The sequence below is a fragment of the Bos mutus genome, chromosome 12 (genome assembly GCF_027580195.1).
Source record: "Bos mutus isolate GX-2022 chromosome 12, NWIPB_WYAK_1.1, whole genome shotgun sequence".
NCBI classification, from domain to species: domain Eukaryota; kingdom Metazoa; phylum Chordata; class Mammalia; order Artiodactyla; family Bovidae; genus Bos; species Bos mutus.
Genome location: NC_091628.1, coordinates 13,858,504 through 13,871,458, shown reverse-complemented (window position 1 = coordinate 13,871,458; position 12,955 = coordinate 13,858,504). Strand labels below are relative to the sequence as shown.

At 44.2% G+C, this 12,955-nt stretch overlaps 1 protein-coding gene across 5 annotated transcripts in view; it reads left to right on the top strand.

The window, feature by feature from the left end:
- ENOX1 (ecto-NOX disulfide-thiol exchanger 1) overlaps positions 1–12,955 on the top strand; it is a 687,342-nt gene that overhangs the window by 109,671 nt on the left and 564,716 nt on the right. For 2 of the 5 annotated variants that reach the window (XM_070380255.1, XM_070380254.1), the window contains exon 1: positions 8,038–8,092. The exons of the other annotated variants lie outside the window; for them this stretch is intronic. The gene's annotated coding sequence lies outside the window, so the exon portion shown is untranslated. Of the gene's footprint in view, positions 1–8,037; positions 8,093–12,955 lie in introns of those variants that run through there. 5 annotated transcript variants of the gene reach the window in all.

Here is a 12,955-nt window from a genome sequence, read left to right as displayed (position 1 = left end):
CCAGCAGGCTCCTCTGGCCATGGGATTTCCCAGGCAAGAATACTGGAGTGGTTTGCCGTTTCCTTCTCCAGGGGATCTTCCCAACTCAGGGATCAAACCCGCATCTCCAGCGTTGGCGGGTGGATTCTTTCCCACTGAGCCACCTGGGAAGCCACACAGGTGGAGTAGACGGCAGGACAGTCTGGTAAGGTCCGTAACTTAGCAGTTGGTCTAACGTAGAATGAGAGCACAGAGCAGGAAGGAAGCCGATTGTCTTGTCCCGTTTTCGGCAAGAGGAACATGCAGATGTGTGTACACGTTTTTATGGGGGGAGTGAAGGAGGCGGGTCAAGGTCGCCTCTCTCTGGTGGTTCGGGTTTGCCTGAGTAACTTCTCATGGCTGCCTTGCCCACTTTTTCGTGGAACTGGGATAGAGGTAGCCTGCTGTTTTCCATGGACTTTGCTGGGCAAATCGAATCATTCATGCATTGCTCTGGGGCCAGCAAGAGTAGCGTTTCTTTGACATGTTCAGTTGAGTCATAGCGGAGAAGACAGACACTGTTCCCATGATGTCACCAGCCCTCCCCTGCCTCTCCAAGGAGGAGACTCAGTTGGAAAACTCAGCTCCTGGGCGTTGACCTCTTGAAATAGCCACAGATGACTGGTGGGGACAGATCGCTGGTGAATAAGAGCAACCCCATGTGAGTGAGGTCTGAGTCTACACTGGAAACTGTGTTTAACAGACAATTTGCTTGGCTATGAACAAGCCCCAGTCTTTGTGGGCAAATGTTCACATCGTCCGACTTTAGAACTTCCTCCTGCCTCATTAAGCCAGATAACAGAAATGAACTGACAATATGGCAGAGAAATTCTGTTTTCTTCGAGTTGTTTCTTTTTATTCTTCTCAGCTTTTTTTTTCCCCCAAGAATTCTTATTTTTCTTGCTTACCCCTTTCCTTCATCCTACAAAATTTCTTGGAAACAGGCTAATTCTTATTTAAAAAATCTCCTTGGCCACTGACACTGTAAGTAATTGATAGCATGTGGGAGCTTCCCTGGTGGTTCACATGGTAAAGAAACTGCCTGCAATTCAGGAAACCCAGGCTTGATCCCTGGGTCGGAAAGATCCCCTGGAGGAGGGCATGGCAACCAGTATTCTTGCCTAGAGAATCCCATGGACAGAGGAGCCTGGTGGGAGACAGTTCATGGGGTCACAAAGAGTCGGACCTGAGGAGTGACTAACACTTTCACTTTCATTTAAATCCCATCAGATTGGGGAAATATGGATGATTTACTTAAGCTCATAAGCTTCAGTTTCTTCATCTTAAAAATGGGAATTCAATACTATAAATAATATTGTTGGATTGGCCAAAAGGTTTATTTGGGTTTTCCCATGAGAGATTAAAATCCAGATGAACTTTTTGGCCAGCTCAGTATACCACCATCTGCCTCAAAGATTGTTATGAGGATTCAGTGAGGTAATACAAATAAGATCCTGGCATATCCTAAGAGCTCATTAAGGTTATCTTTTGTTGAGTCCCAAACTCTACTGCTGCTAAGTCACTTCAGTCGTGTCCGACTCTGTGTGACCCCATAGACGGCAGCCCACCAGGCTCCCCCGTCCCTGGGATTCTCTAGGCAAGAACACTGGAGTGGGTTGCCATTGCCTTCTCCAGTGCATGAAAGTGAAAAGTGAAAGGGAAGTCGCTCTAAGCCTTGCCTATTGCCTCTTCTCTGTTTAGAAGGTCAAGAGACTTTCATTTGCCATTTTAGCCATGACCATGGCAAGAGCTTGCCGAAAGGTTATCTCTCCTAAGGTCTCACCTGTGACTTTTGACTCCTTGATTGGTTTATGTTAGCCAAGACTTTATATTATGAGACATCTCATTGTTTTAAACCGTGTAGTTGTTTATCCATTCCATGCATTACCAGTTTGCACCCAGGATCCAGAACTCCCAATTCAACCCTCTCCCTTCTCCTCTACCCTTGACAACTGCCAGTCTGTTCTCTAAGTCCCTGGTTCTATTTCTGTTTCCTGGGTAGGTTCATTTCTGTCATATTTTCATTCCACATACAAGTGATGGCATATGGTATTTGTCTTTCGTACTTCACTTAGTGTGATCATCTCGAGTTGTATCCGTGTTGCTGCAAGTGGCATTATTTCATTCATGGTCCTACTGTATCTCACAGGGAACTGAATTCAATAACCTGTATAAATCATAATGGAAAAGACTAGAAAAAGAATATATACACACACACACACACACATACATATATAACTGAGTCACTTTGCTATACAGCAGTAATTAACACAACATTGCAATTCGACTAGACTTCAATTTAAAAAACAAATCCCGTGGTGAGTTTTGCCCTGGGTCTTCTAAAAGGCCGGGAGGCATCTTCAGTTCCCAAGGAGGTTGAATCTGCTCCATAATGGGTCTGGGCTCAGCAGGTCAAGGTGCTCTCATTCCCCAGGATGCCCAGGGCTGACCCAAGCTGGGCTCAACCTGGAGCCAGCAGTCATCTAAAAGCCCAGAAAGCTGAAAACAGCAGAAGAATACAAATGTCTATCACTTAATAGCCTTTCTTCCCCACTAACAGCACCTTAAAGAAAAAAAAAAAAATGTCACCATGTCACCATTTGATACTTGTCTTTCAGAATTCCCTTTTGAATTGAGGCCTCCCATAGCTCAGGTCTGAATTGCCAAGTACACTGACTCATTTCTTCATTATGTAAGCCATTAACAGGTTACCGCTCCGAAGTGGGAGTCTATGCTCTAGGCTACAAGCGAGGCACCGTGATGACTCTCAGCTGAGCCTTTACACTTGCGCTCACCTGCGCTCCCCAGAGAACTACCAGCCCAGCTCCTAGCCATTAGCTGTGAGTCCTGCAGAGTAGCTTCATTAGATCAAAAAGCTCCTCCTCCCTGCTGCCTTCTGGGCAGCTGCCTACCCAGGGAAATAGGTGGAAAATGTGCAAGAGGTAGGTTGCAGCTCCTGGGAAGTGAAACTTTTATGCAGAAAATGACTAGATTTGGATGGAGGTAAATAGGAAGAGACCCAGTGTGTGAAAGTGTCATCCAAGTGAACTTCAGAGCTGGGGTGGGATCTTTGGCACCAAGTTGTCTTTAAAGCAGACAGCCTTAGAGAATGACCCTGAGGATCTTGGAAAAGTGAGGAAAAACAGAATGATTTGTACATTGGGGCCAGAAAGAAAGCAAATGCTGAAGGAACACTTATTTCTAAAAGGTATTAGCTCTAAAAAGAGATTCTAAATTTCTTTGAAAGTAATTGCAAGGCTGAAATATTTATATTGATGCTGTTTAGTTACTCATTTGAAAAGACCCTGATGCTGGGAAAGATTGAAGGCAGGAGAAGAAAGGGACGACAGAGGATGAGCTGGTTGGATGGCATCACCGACTCAATGGATGTGAGTTTATGTAAACTCCGGGAGTTGGTGATGGACAGGGAGGCCTGGTGTGCTACAGTCCATGGGGTTGCAAAGAGTCAGACATAACTGAGCAACTGAACTGAATTGAACTGAGACAATGTATGTAGTCCCATGTTGTAATTATCCAAGAAAATATTGGTTCAAAAAGTATATGAAGAGACATAACTTGTCACTGATCGTGATTGGCAGGCATGCTGGGCACGAGGGAGCATTGGCTTAATTAAGCTCTTAATCCTTTCTTGTTACCATAGAGGTCATATTTTTCAACATGGTTAATGCAGCCTGGGAATTCAATTGTTTCTGAAAATGCTCTGCAGGCGGATGGTCCTCAGAGGCATTCCATGGCCTCAAAAACAAAGATGTTATTATCCTCTAGTGATTCCTGTCATTGGTATGGATTAGGAGCACCATCATGCGAATGATGTTCCCATCTTAAAAGGACCTTTCGGTGTCTTTCTTGGCCTTCTCCAGGGGAATCTTCCCCACTCAAGGATCGAACCCACATCTCTTGCATTGCCCGTGGTCTCCTGCATTGCAGGCAGATTCTTTACCAACCAACCCACATGGAAAGCCTTTTGACATACTATTAGAAGTTACAAGACTTTAAATGGTCTTCCCTGATGGCTTATGTGGTGAAGAATCCACTGCAATTCGGGAGACATGGGTTTAATCCCTGGGTCAGGAAGATCCCCTGGAGGAGGGCATGGCAACCCAGTCCAGTATTCGTGCCTGGAGAATCCCATGGACAGAGGAGCCTGGCGGGCTATAGTCCATGGGGTCGGAAAGTGTCAGACATGACTGAGAGACTAAGCAGAGCAGAGCATACAGACTTTAAATGAATATGTTAGGTGACATCCCAGGACCTCAGGCTTATCTTCTTCCTTAATTTTGGATCTGCTCCTTTCTTCCTTTGACAGTTTAACTCTGGTGTCCTATTAAGTGTAACTCGGTAAAGTCCTCCCTGACCACTTGGATCCCTCAATAGCTGTCTGTACCACATAGTCAAGAATCTTATGTTCATTATATTTCATTCTTTCCACTCAGTAAAATATCCTTGTTCAAAGAACTTAAGGGGCAATAAGACAATTACATACATAGTTAAACTCAAGTGAAGAAGATGTTATTTCCGGTTAGGGCATTAGAACAACCTCACGGAATAGGTTATATTTAAGGTAGAACTTGAGAAAGATGAAGTGCTGACTCGTGAGTTGCTTCTTGCATAGATACTGGCATCTTCATCTTTGGATAAAGTTCACGTTTAGTCACGTGGGCTTCTCTGGTGACTCAGTGGTAAAGAATCTTTCTGCCAATGCAGGAGACACAGGGGATGCGAGTTCTGTCCCTGAGTTGGGAAGATCCCTTGGAGGAGGAAATGGCAACCAGCTCCAGTGTTCTTGCCTGGAAAATTCCATGGACAGAGGGCCCTGGTGGGCTACATTCCATGTGGTTGCACAGAGGTGGACATGACCCAGCACACACACACACACACACACACACACACACACACACGTCTTCAAACACATGATGGGACAAAAGCATGTCCTTGCCCAGGAGCCCTGCAATATTTTCTTGAGGGCATGTTTCCTTTTTACCTCTTTGTTCACGTCTTGGACCCAGTTCCTTTGATGGCATACTAAAGACAGGGTGAAGGAGTGAGTGAGGGTCTGATGGAGTCTGGTTGCTTTTTACAAAACCATCTTTGGAGATGGATCTGGGGCCATTTCATCCTGGAGTGAAGATAAACCATCTCAGAAACCCAACTGAAGTTGATTATGTGTAAGTCTTACTGGCTTTTTGCCTGATTCTGTTGTCTTTGACACATCTGCTGTACATCTAATGAGGAAATACAGCTAGCCATGGAATTAGTATGGTGAGCTCTGCAGAGATGCAGGAGGCACGGGACACCAGGTCCCTGGGTCCCACCAGAAGCTGAAACCCAGACCTGCTTCTGCACCTGGCGACACCCTCACTGGCCTTTATGAAGTTGCTTCTCTTCCCTGTCTCACCTTCTGCCATCATCATTTGTCAAAGGATAGCTGAGGAACTTGTATTGGGGGTGTGAGATCTAGAAGTCCTCTTGCCTGATAGCACTGTCCCATCGTGCCTTTGCGGGACGGTTGTAGGAAGCTCAGAGCATCACCCAGCCAGCTCTTGGAGGAGAACTTTTCTGCGATTACCTGCCACCGACCTTGGCCTAATTGGTCATGTTTTAGCTGATATTCCAAAGACAAAGGATGAGGTACCTATCAGATTTGTTGGGCCACCTTCTTCTTGCTCTGAAGCAGTTTGTTTTCCTCGCCAGTGATTCTATTCTGTTACATGAAAAACTCGAGGTTTATTTTATAAACATGACAACTAGTCATTATCTGAGTATTATTCCACAGGCCCTAAGCAGAATATGTAAAATGTCATTTCAAGTGCCAGGTTGGGATTTTTTGTGTGTTTTTATTTTTCTGATTTTTTTTCCTTTTTTTTTTTTTAACAGAATTTAGAAAACGGCTTAAATCTAATTGGCTCCCTAAGGATCTCAGTTCCTGTTACTTGTGACGTGTTTTTTTTCTGAGAGGCATCTGGAGAGAGTGAACTGCCTCTGCTAGTTGGCAGGCAGGGTAGGAAGATGCGGCAGCTTTTTTTTTTTTTTTCCATAGAAACTTTCAGATTTTGGCTCAGGTCTTCCTGAGTCTCAGTGTTTGATTTTTGCAGTTGTTTTGGCAATGCCACATTCTTCTGCTTCTCCTGTAATTGAATTTCATATGAATGAGAACAGCAGCCACAGCTACCACCAGCCTATCTCGACTGTGCAAGAAAAAGAAAGAGAATAAGAAAAACAAAATAAATCGTTGTCATAGAGTGTAATCCATGTAAACACCACTTCACCGAGCGCAGTTCTAATAAATAGGCTCTATGTGGCTGTAGTCTACTAAAAGTAAACACCTATTTAGGCAACAGAACTGAGTTATTTTTAGTGGCCCAGATTCACATGTTCCTCTAGTCTAAGCAATGTGAGAAGAGAGCCCAAATTTTAATCACAGGGAGGGCGCATCCACATGGCTTCCTAGGTGGCTCAGTGGTAAAGAATTTGCCTGCCAATGCAGGAGACACAGGAGACTGGGGTTCAGCCTCAGGGTGGGGAAGATCCCCTGGAGGAGGAAATGGCAGCGCACTCCAGTATCCTTGCCTGGGAAATCCCGTGGACAGAGGAGCCTGGTGGGCTACAGTCCATGGGGTCGCAAAGCATCGGGCAGGACTGAGGAACAGAGGACACACCCAACTACCCTGAGAGCAGGGAAGGGAAGGGGGCGGGCATCAGCAAACAAGTGGCTTCTTCTCACGTTAAAATGTTTGTTTTAACCAGATGCTTACCCATAAGGATCTGAGCTAAAACCACAGTGCAAAAACATACTTACTGTGTTTATTTTTATAGGATTTTTTTAAAACAAGTCTTTGTTGAATTTGTTACCATATTATTTCTGTTTAATTTGGGGTTATTTGGCCATGAGACTTGTGGGATCTGATCTCCCCAAACAGGGATCAAACCCATACCCTTTGCTTTGGAAGGGGCAGTCTTAACCACTGGACCACCACAGAATTCTCTGTTTCTAAATATATTGTTAAAACGCATCAAAAGCTCTGTTTTCAGAGCCTCCCTCTTCCATTGCAGAATTGAAAACTAGGAAGAAGGAAAGTTAAAAGTCTTCAGGAGACTACTGATCTGGTTTTGCCCAAACAGACCAAGGACTCACAGAGAAGACAGAGTCAAAAGCTTGTGGAGGAGTCCTTTGGGGAGGCTGCCTTTTGTTGTTGGGTTAGAAATAGGAAGCAGTAGCAAGAAACATTCCTACTTTGGAGAATGAGTAACTTGGAGAGAGCCTTATTCAGAGAGCCTTATCTTATATTTGATACCTGCTTCTTAAATACAGGCCAGAAGAATGACAGCAAGAATGGGCTTAAATTGTGTTTTGATTAAGTGCCTCTTTGAGGGTGTGTGTGTGTGTGTGGTTGTGTGTGTGTAGCCCAAGAGTGAGTATCTGTTTAATTGAAATCTGATTGTTGTGTTATTGGTTAGGCAGGACCTACCCAAGCATAGGAAAACCTAATTTCAGGCTTAGCAGGCAATGAAGTTAATAATAAAACATGTTTATTGAATTAAAAACAGTAAGCTTCTTGTTAATTCATTTAAAAATATTTCTCAAGATTTTCTTCCCAAGATAAAAACTTACATACCTGACTGTATAAGGGCCAGTCAGACTCCACTTGGGTAAATGGCTTCCCTCATAGCTCAGTTGGTAAAGAATCAGCCTGCAATACAGGAGACCCCAGTTCAATTCCTGGGTCAGGACGGTCCACTGGAGAAGGGATAGGCTACCCACTCCAGTATTCTTGGGCTTCCCTTGTGGCTTAGCTGGTGAAGCATCCACCTGCCATGCAGGAGATCTGGGTTTGATCCCTGGGTTGGGAGGATCCCACGGAGACAGGAAAGGGTACCCACGCCAGTATTCTGTCCTGGAGAATTTCATGGACTGTGTAGTCCATGGGGTCACAAAGAGGCACTGAGTGACTCATTTTCACCCAATTTATTGTCCTAAAGGAGACAGCACAGATCTGGGGCACTGGGAGTCCAGCGTGCATGTTGTCTCTGCCACTGTGGAGCTATCTAGCCCCAGGTAAATGATTTGGTCTCTTTGGCCCTCAGTGTTTAGTCTCGTTGCCCTCAGTGTTTAGTCTGTTGCCCTCAGTGTTTAGTCTGTTGCCCTCAGTGTTTAGTCTCTTGCCCTCAGTGTTTGGTCTCGTTGCCCTCAGTGTTTAGTCTCTTGCCCTTGGTGTTTGGTCTCGTTGCCCTCAGTGTTTAGTCTCGTTGCCCTCAGTGTTTAGTCTCGTTGCCGTCAGTGTTTAGTCTCGTTGGCCCTCAGTGTTTAGTCTCGTTGCCCTCAGTGTTTGGTCTCATTGGCCCTCAGTTTTTGGTCTCGTCAGCCCTCAGTTTTTGGTCTTGTTGCCCTTCAAATTTTTCCCATGTGTGAAATAGGGAGCTGCATTGGGTGACCTCTGAGAGTCTTTATGGGTTTCCCTGGTGGCTCAGTGGTAAAGAATCCACCTGCCAATGCAGGAGACCTGGGTTTGATCCTTGGGTTGGAAAGATCCCCTGGAGAAGGGAATGGCTACCCACTCCAGTATTCTTGCCTGGAGAGTCCCATGGACAGAGGAGCCTGGCCATCTGCAGGCCATGGGGCCACAAAGAGTGAGACAGGGCTGAATGACTAAGCAGCAACAATGAGGTCCTTTCTGTATCTCATATTCTGTAAAACAGAGGTGTGAACAGTGGAAAGAAAAACACAGAGTTTTAAGGAAAAGTGTGGTAGCTTAGTGCTTGAGGAAGGATTTTCTGGGCAGAGGAGCAAACAAATCAGGGCAAGGCTGCCACAAGGGTTATCTCCAGCTTAGTTCACCTCCTGTCTACCTGATGGTTCAGCTAGCTCAGAAATGTGCCTCCTGCCTGCTCTCCCTCCTTTTCCTCTCCTTTTCTTTCTGTCCCATAATTGTTTACATTTTTCTCTACATTCCTACCGACCACCATCTTTACATCACTCTGAGGATAGATGTTGTTAAGATTCATTAGGAAGACAGAAGAATAATGAAATTTGTTGGAAAGTATTAGGTTGACCAAAAAGTTTGTTCCAGTTATTCCTATCTTATGGAAAAATCCAAACAATTTTTTGGCCAACCCAATAGTTTTCCAATCAGTCCATCCTAAAGGAAATCAGTCCTGAATATTAACTGAAAGGACTGATGTTGAAGCTGAAGCTCCCAATACTTTGGCCACCTTATGTGAAGAGCTCACTCTTTTGAAAAGACCCCAATGCTGGAAAAGATTGAAGGCAGAAACCAGAATTGAAAGAGACACATGTATCCCAATGTTCATCACAGCACTGTTTATAATAGCCAGGACATGGAAGCAACCTAGATGTCCATCAGCAGATGAATAGATAAGAAAGCTGTGGTACATACACACAATGGAGTATTACTCAGCCATTAAAAAGAATACATTTGAATCAGTTCTAATGAGGTGGATGAAACTGGAGCCTATTATACAGAGTGAAGTAAGCCAGAAAGGAAAACACCAATACAGTATACTAACTCATATATATGGAATTTAGAAAGATGGTAACAATAACCCTGTATACAAGACAGCAAAAGAGACACTGATGTATAAAACAGTCTTTTGGACTCTGTGGGAGAGGGAGAGGGTGGGATGATTTGGGAGAATGGCATTGAAATATGTATAATATCATATATGAAACGAGTCGCCAGTCCAGGTTCGATGCACGATACTGGATGCTTGGGGTTGGTGCACTGGGATGACCCAGAGGGATGGTATGAGGAGGGAGGAGAGAGGAGGGTTCAGGATGGGGAACACATGTATACCTGTGGCGGATTCATTTTGCTATATGGCAAAACCAATACAATATTGTAAAGATTGAAGGCAGGAGGAGAAGGGGATGACAGAGGATGAGATAATTGGATGGCATCACCGACTCGATGGACATGAGCTTGGTAAACTCCGGGAGTTGGTGATGGACAGGGAGGCCTGGCGTCCATGGGGTTGCAAAGAGTCGGACATGACTGAGCAACTGAACTGAATGGAATAGTTTTCCAGGTTGTCTGTTTTTTTTTTTTTTTAAATTCCTTTTATTTCCTAGAATCTGTTATAATTTTACTCAATAGGACAATGAAAAATTTAAAATCATGGGTTGTGTGTTCATATAGATGATGATCATGATGCAGGAACCAGCTCTTAATGCCATCAGGGAAGTTACTCAGCTGTCCCTATAGCAGCACTAACTAGGTCCTGTCATTAGCACCACTGTGCTGATGAAGATGCTGGATCAGAAAGGTTAAGTAACTTGTCCAAGGTCTCTGGCTGATTACGGTTAAGCCAGCTTGCGTCCTCAGGCAGTTGTTTTCCAGTGTCGCTGCTTTTATCCTCTTGGCCTTGCTGCGTCTCCTCTGAGGCAGAGATGATGTTTTATTCATTTTCTGCATCCCCTTGAGAGTTTGATACAGTGCTTGAGGAAGGTATACATCGAATTTGTGCAGGATGGAATTAAAGGGGCCCAATCCTACCTAGAGAAAGCTATGAGAGGGATCCACTGTCTCCAGGGGAGAAACTGTGCCCATAAGTGGCCTCCCAGCTGTGCAGAGAATTGGGTTGACAGACCTTTAACCTGGTGTTTGAAAGTGTCTACTTCCTGTCTGTATAAACGCTTTTAATTTAGAAGTTTCCACTTTAAGAAAGACTGGTTTCAAGGAGTTGAATTATACTTCTGTACAAACAGTGTAACTACAGTTATCATTTAAACAAATGTAGCTGAGAAGTTAATATATGAACCGAGAAATAGCTGGGCACATAGGGTCAGTGAAAGCGCTAGATTTAGTTGTTAGGAAAAAAATTTTTTTCCTTTAAAGTTTTATTGGCCTGAATGCAATTGACTCCTTTGGAGACAGACTAGTTTTTCACTTATGAACACTTGGCACGGGGAAAAAAAATGGATCGATATGTTTACATCCCAAGGTCAGTCCTTCTCCTGTTATGTATGATGTTAGGGATGAGAGAAAGAAATAAGAGAGCTCATTTTTTCTGTATTTGTTGCCGTGGTACAAGGATAATATCTCCTGTGAGGACGTCTGGATTAGAGGGTGAAGGATGCATTATTTATTCATTATGTCTCTAAGATCTAAGTTACGTAGTGATCGGATTTCCAACAACTCTATAATCTGGAACATGCACAGGTAGACAGGAGTATAGGATCATGGAAGATGAATGTTGAACGTGATCTTAGAGATCCCTTACCCAACTGTTTGATTTTGCAGATGAGATATTACAGCCTCAAACAAGTAAGGGGCCTAGTCGTGGATTAGAATAAAGTCTTCAGATAGAAAATGGTGAGGACAAAGGTTGCGTACTATTTACTCTGTTCATTCACTTTATAGGTATTTGTTGAGTGCCTTCTATGTGGAAGGCATTAGGGATAGAGCAGTACTCCTTGGTCTAGGAAAGCTGTGGGCCCTCCTTCAAGCTCTTAGCAAACATACATGTCATGAAGCAGAAACAGATGAGAAATCTCTTGAGAATGAGGTCTGGTAAACTCTTTGAAGATGACGAGGACTTTCTCTTAATTCCCCAATGTCTCATGCCTTCCAGGGGATGAAGCCCCTGACCACAGGAAGAAATGAAAACCATGGTCAAAATGTCAAAATCTGGGAAAATTTAGTGTGAGCAAGCTTCCCAGGTGGCTCAGATGGTAAAGAATCTGCCTGCAATGTGGGAGACCCATGTTTGATCCTTGGGTTGGGAAGATCCCCTGGAGAAGCAAACGGCTGCCCACGCCAATATTCTTGCCTGGAGAATTGCTTGGACAGTGTAGTCCGTGGGGTCACAAAGAGTTGGACACAGCTAAGCAACTAACCGGAGAAGGCAGTGGCACCCCACTCCAGTACTTTTGCCTGGAAAATCCCACGGACAGGGGAGCCTGGTAGGCTGCAGTCCGTGGGGTCGCTAGAGTCGGACACGACTGAGCGACTTCACTTTCACTTTTTACTTTCATGCACTGGAGAAGGAAATGGCAACTCACTCCAGTGTTCTTGCCTGGAGAATCCCAGGGACGGGGAAGCCTGGTGGGCTGCCGTCTATGGGATCGCACAGAGTCAGACATGACTGAAGCGACTTAGCAGCAGCAGCAGCAGAGCAACTAACACTTTCAGTTTCAATGTGAGCAAATCAACCAATGTAAAAAGACTACAAGGAATTAAAAATTCCCATTCCAGTGCTAAAACTTACATTTATGTTGACAACCCCAAGTCAAGAAAAAATTAAAGTTCCTTTAACCTGTTCTTTTAGCCAAGTGGTTAAGTGTACATTACATTTTAGAAAGTTTTCAAATATAAAAAGTATTGATGAGCTTCACTTCTCTGAGACATTTACTCATTTAGTCTGCAAAATATTTAGTCAAAGAAATCTGTTGAACACCTGTTATGTACAACAACTTGTCTCTAGACCATGAATAGATGAGTCTGATGTTAGTGGAGGGGAGATGGACCATCACTGTAAATAAATTTGATATTTACCACAGGGTTTTTTGTACTGAAGCACCATAATAAAGGTTGGTATGAAAGGGGATTGGGCTTCCCAGATGGTGCTAGTGGTCAAGAATCTGCCTGCCAATGCTGGAGATAGGAGAGACGTTGGTTCGATCTCTGGGTCAGGACAATGAAAGAGGGACACACTAAATGTGGGAGACAGAAGGGGAGATAAATAAGCTACCGCAACTTCTGCAACCCAGGCAGTAAGTCTATGACGTCATTTGATCCTCAGCCAGTTCTGTGTGGTACTCAGTGGTGTCCGTTTAGCTGATGAGGAAACTCAGACTCAAGGAGTGAATTAATTTGCCCACAATGACACAGCTGGCAAACAGAATTCCAATCTGTATCCATGTGACTCGGCCCTTTGTCCTTGAAGCAAGTAGCATTTCCCT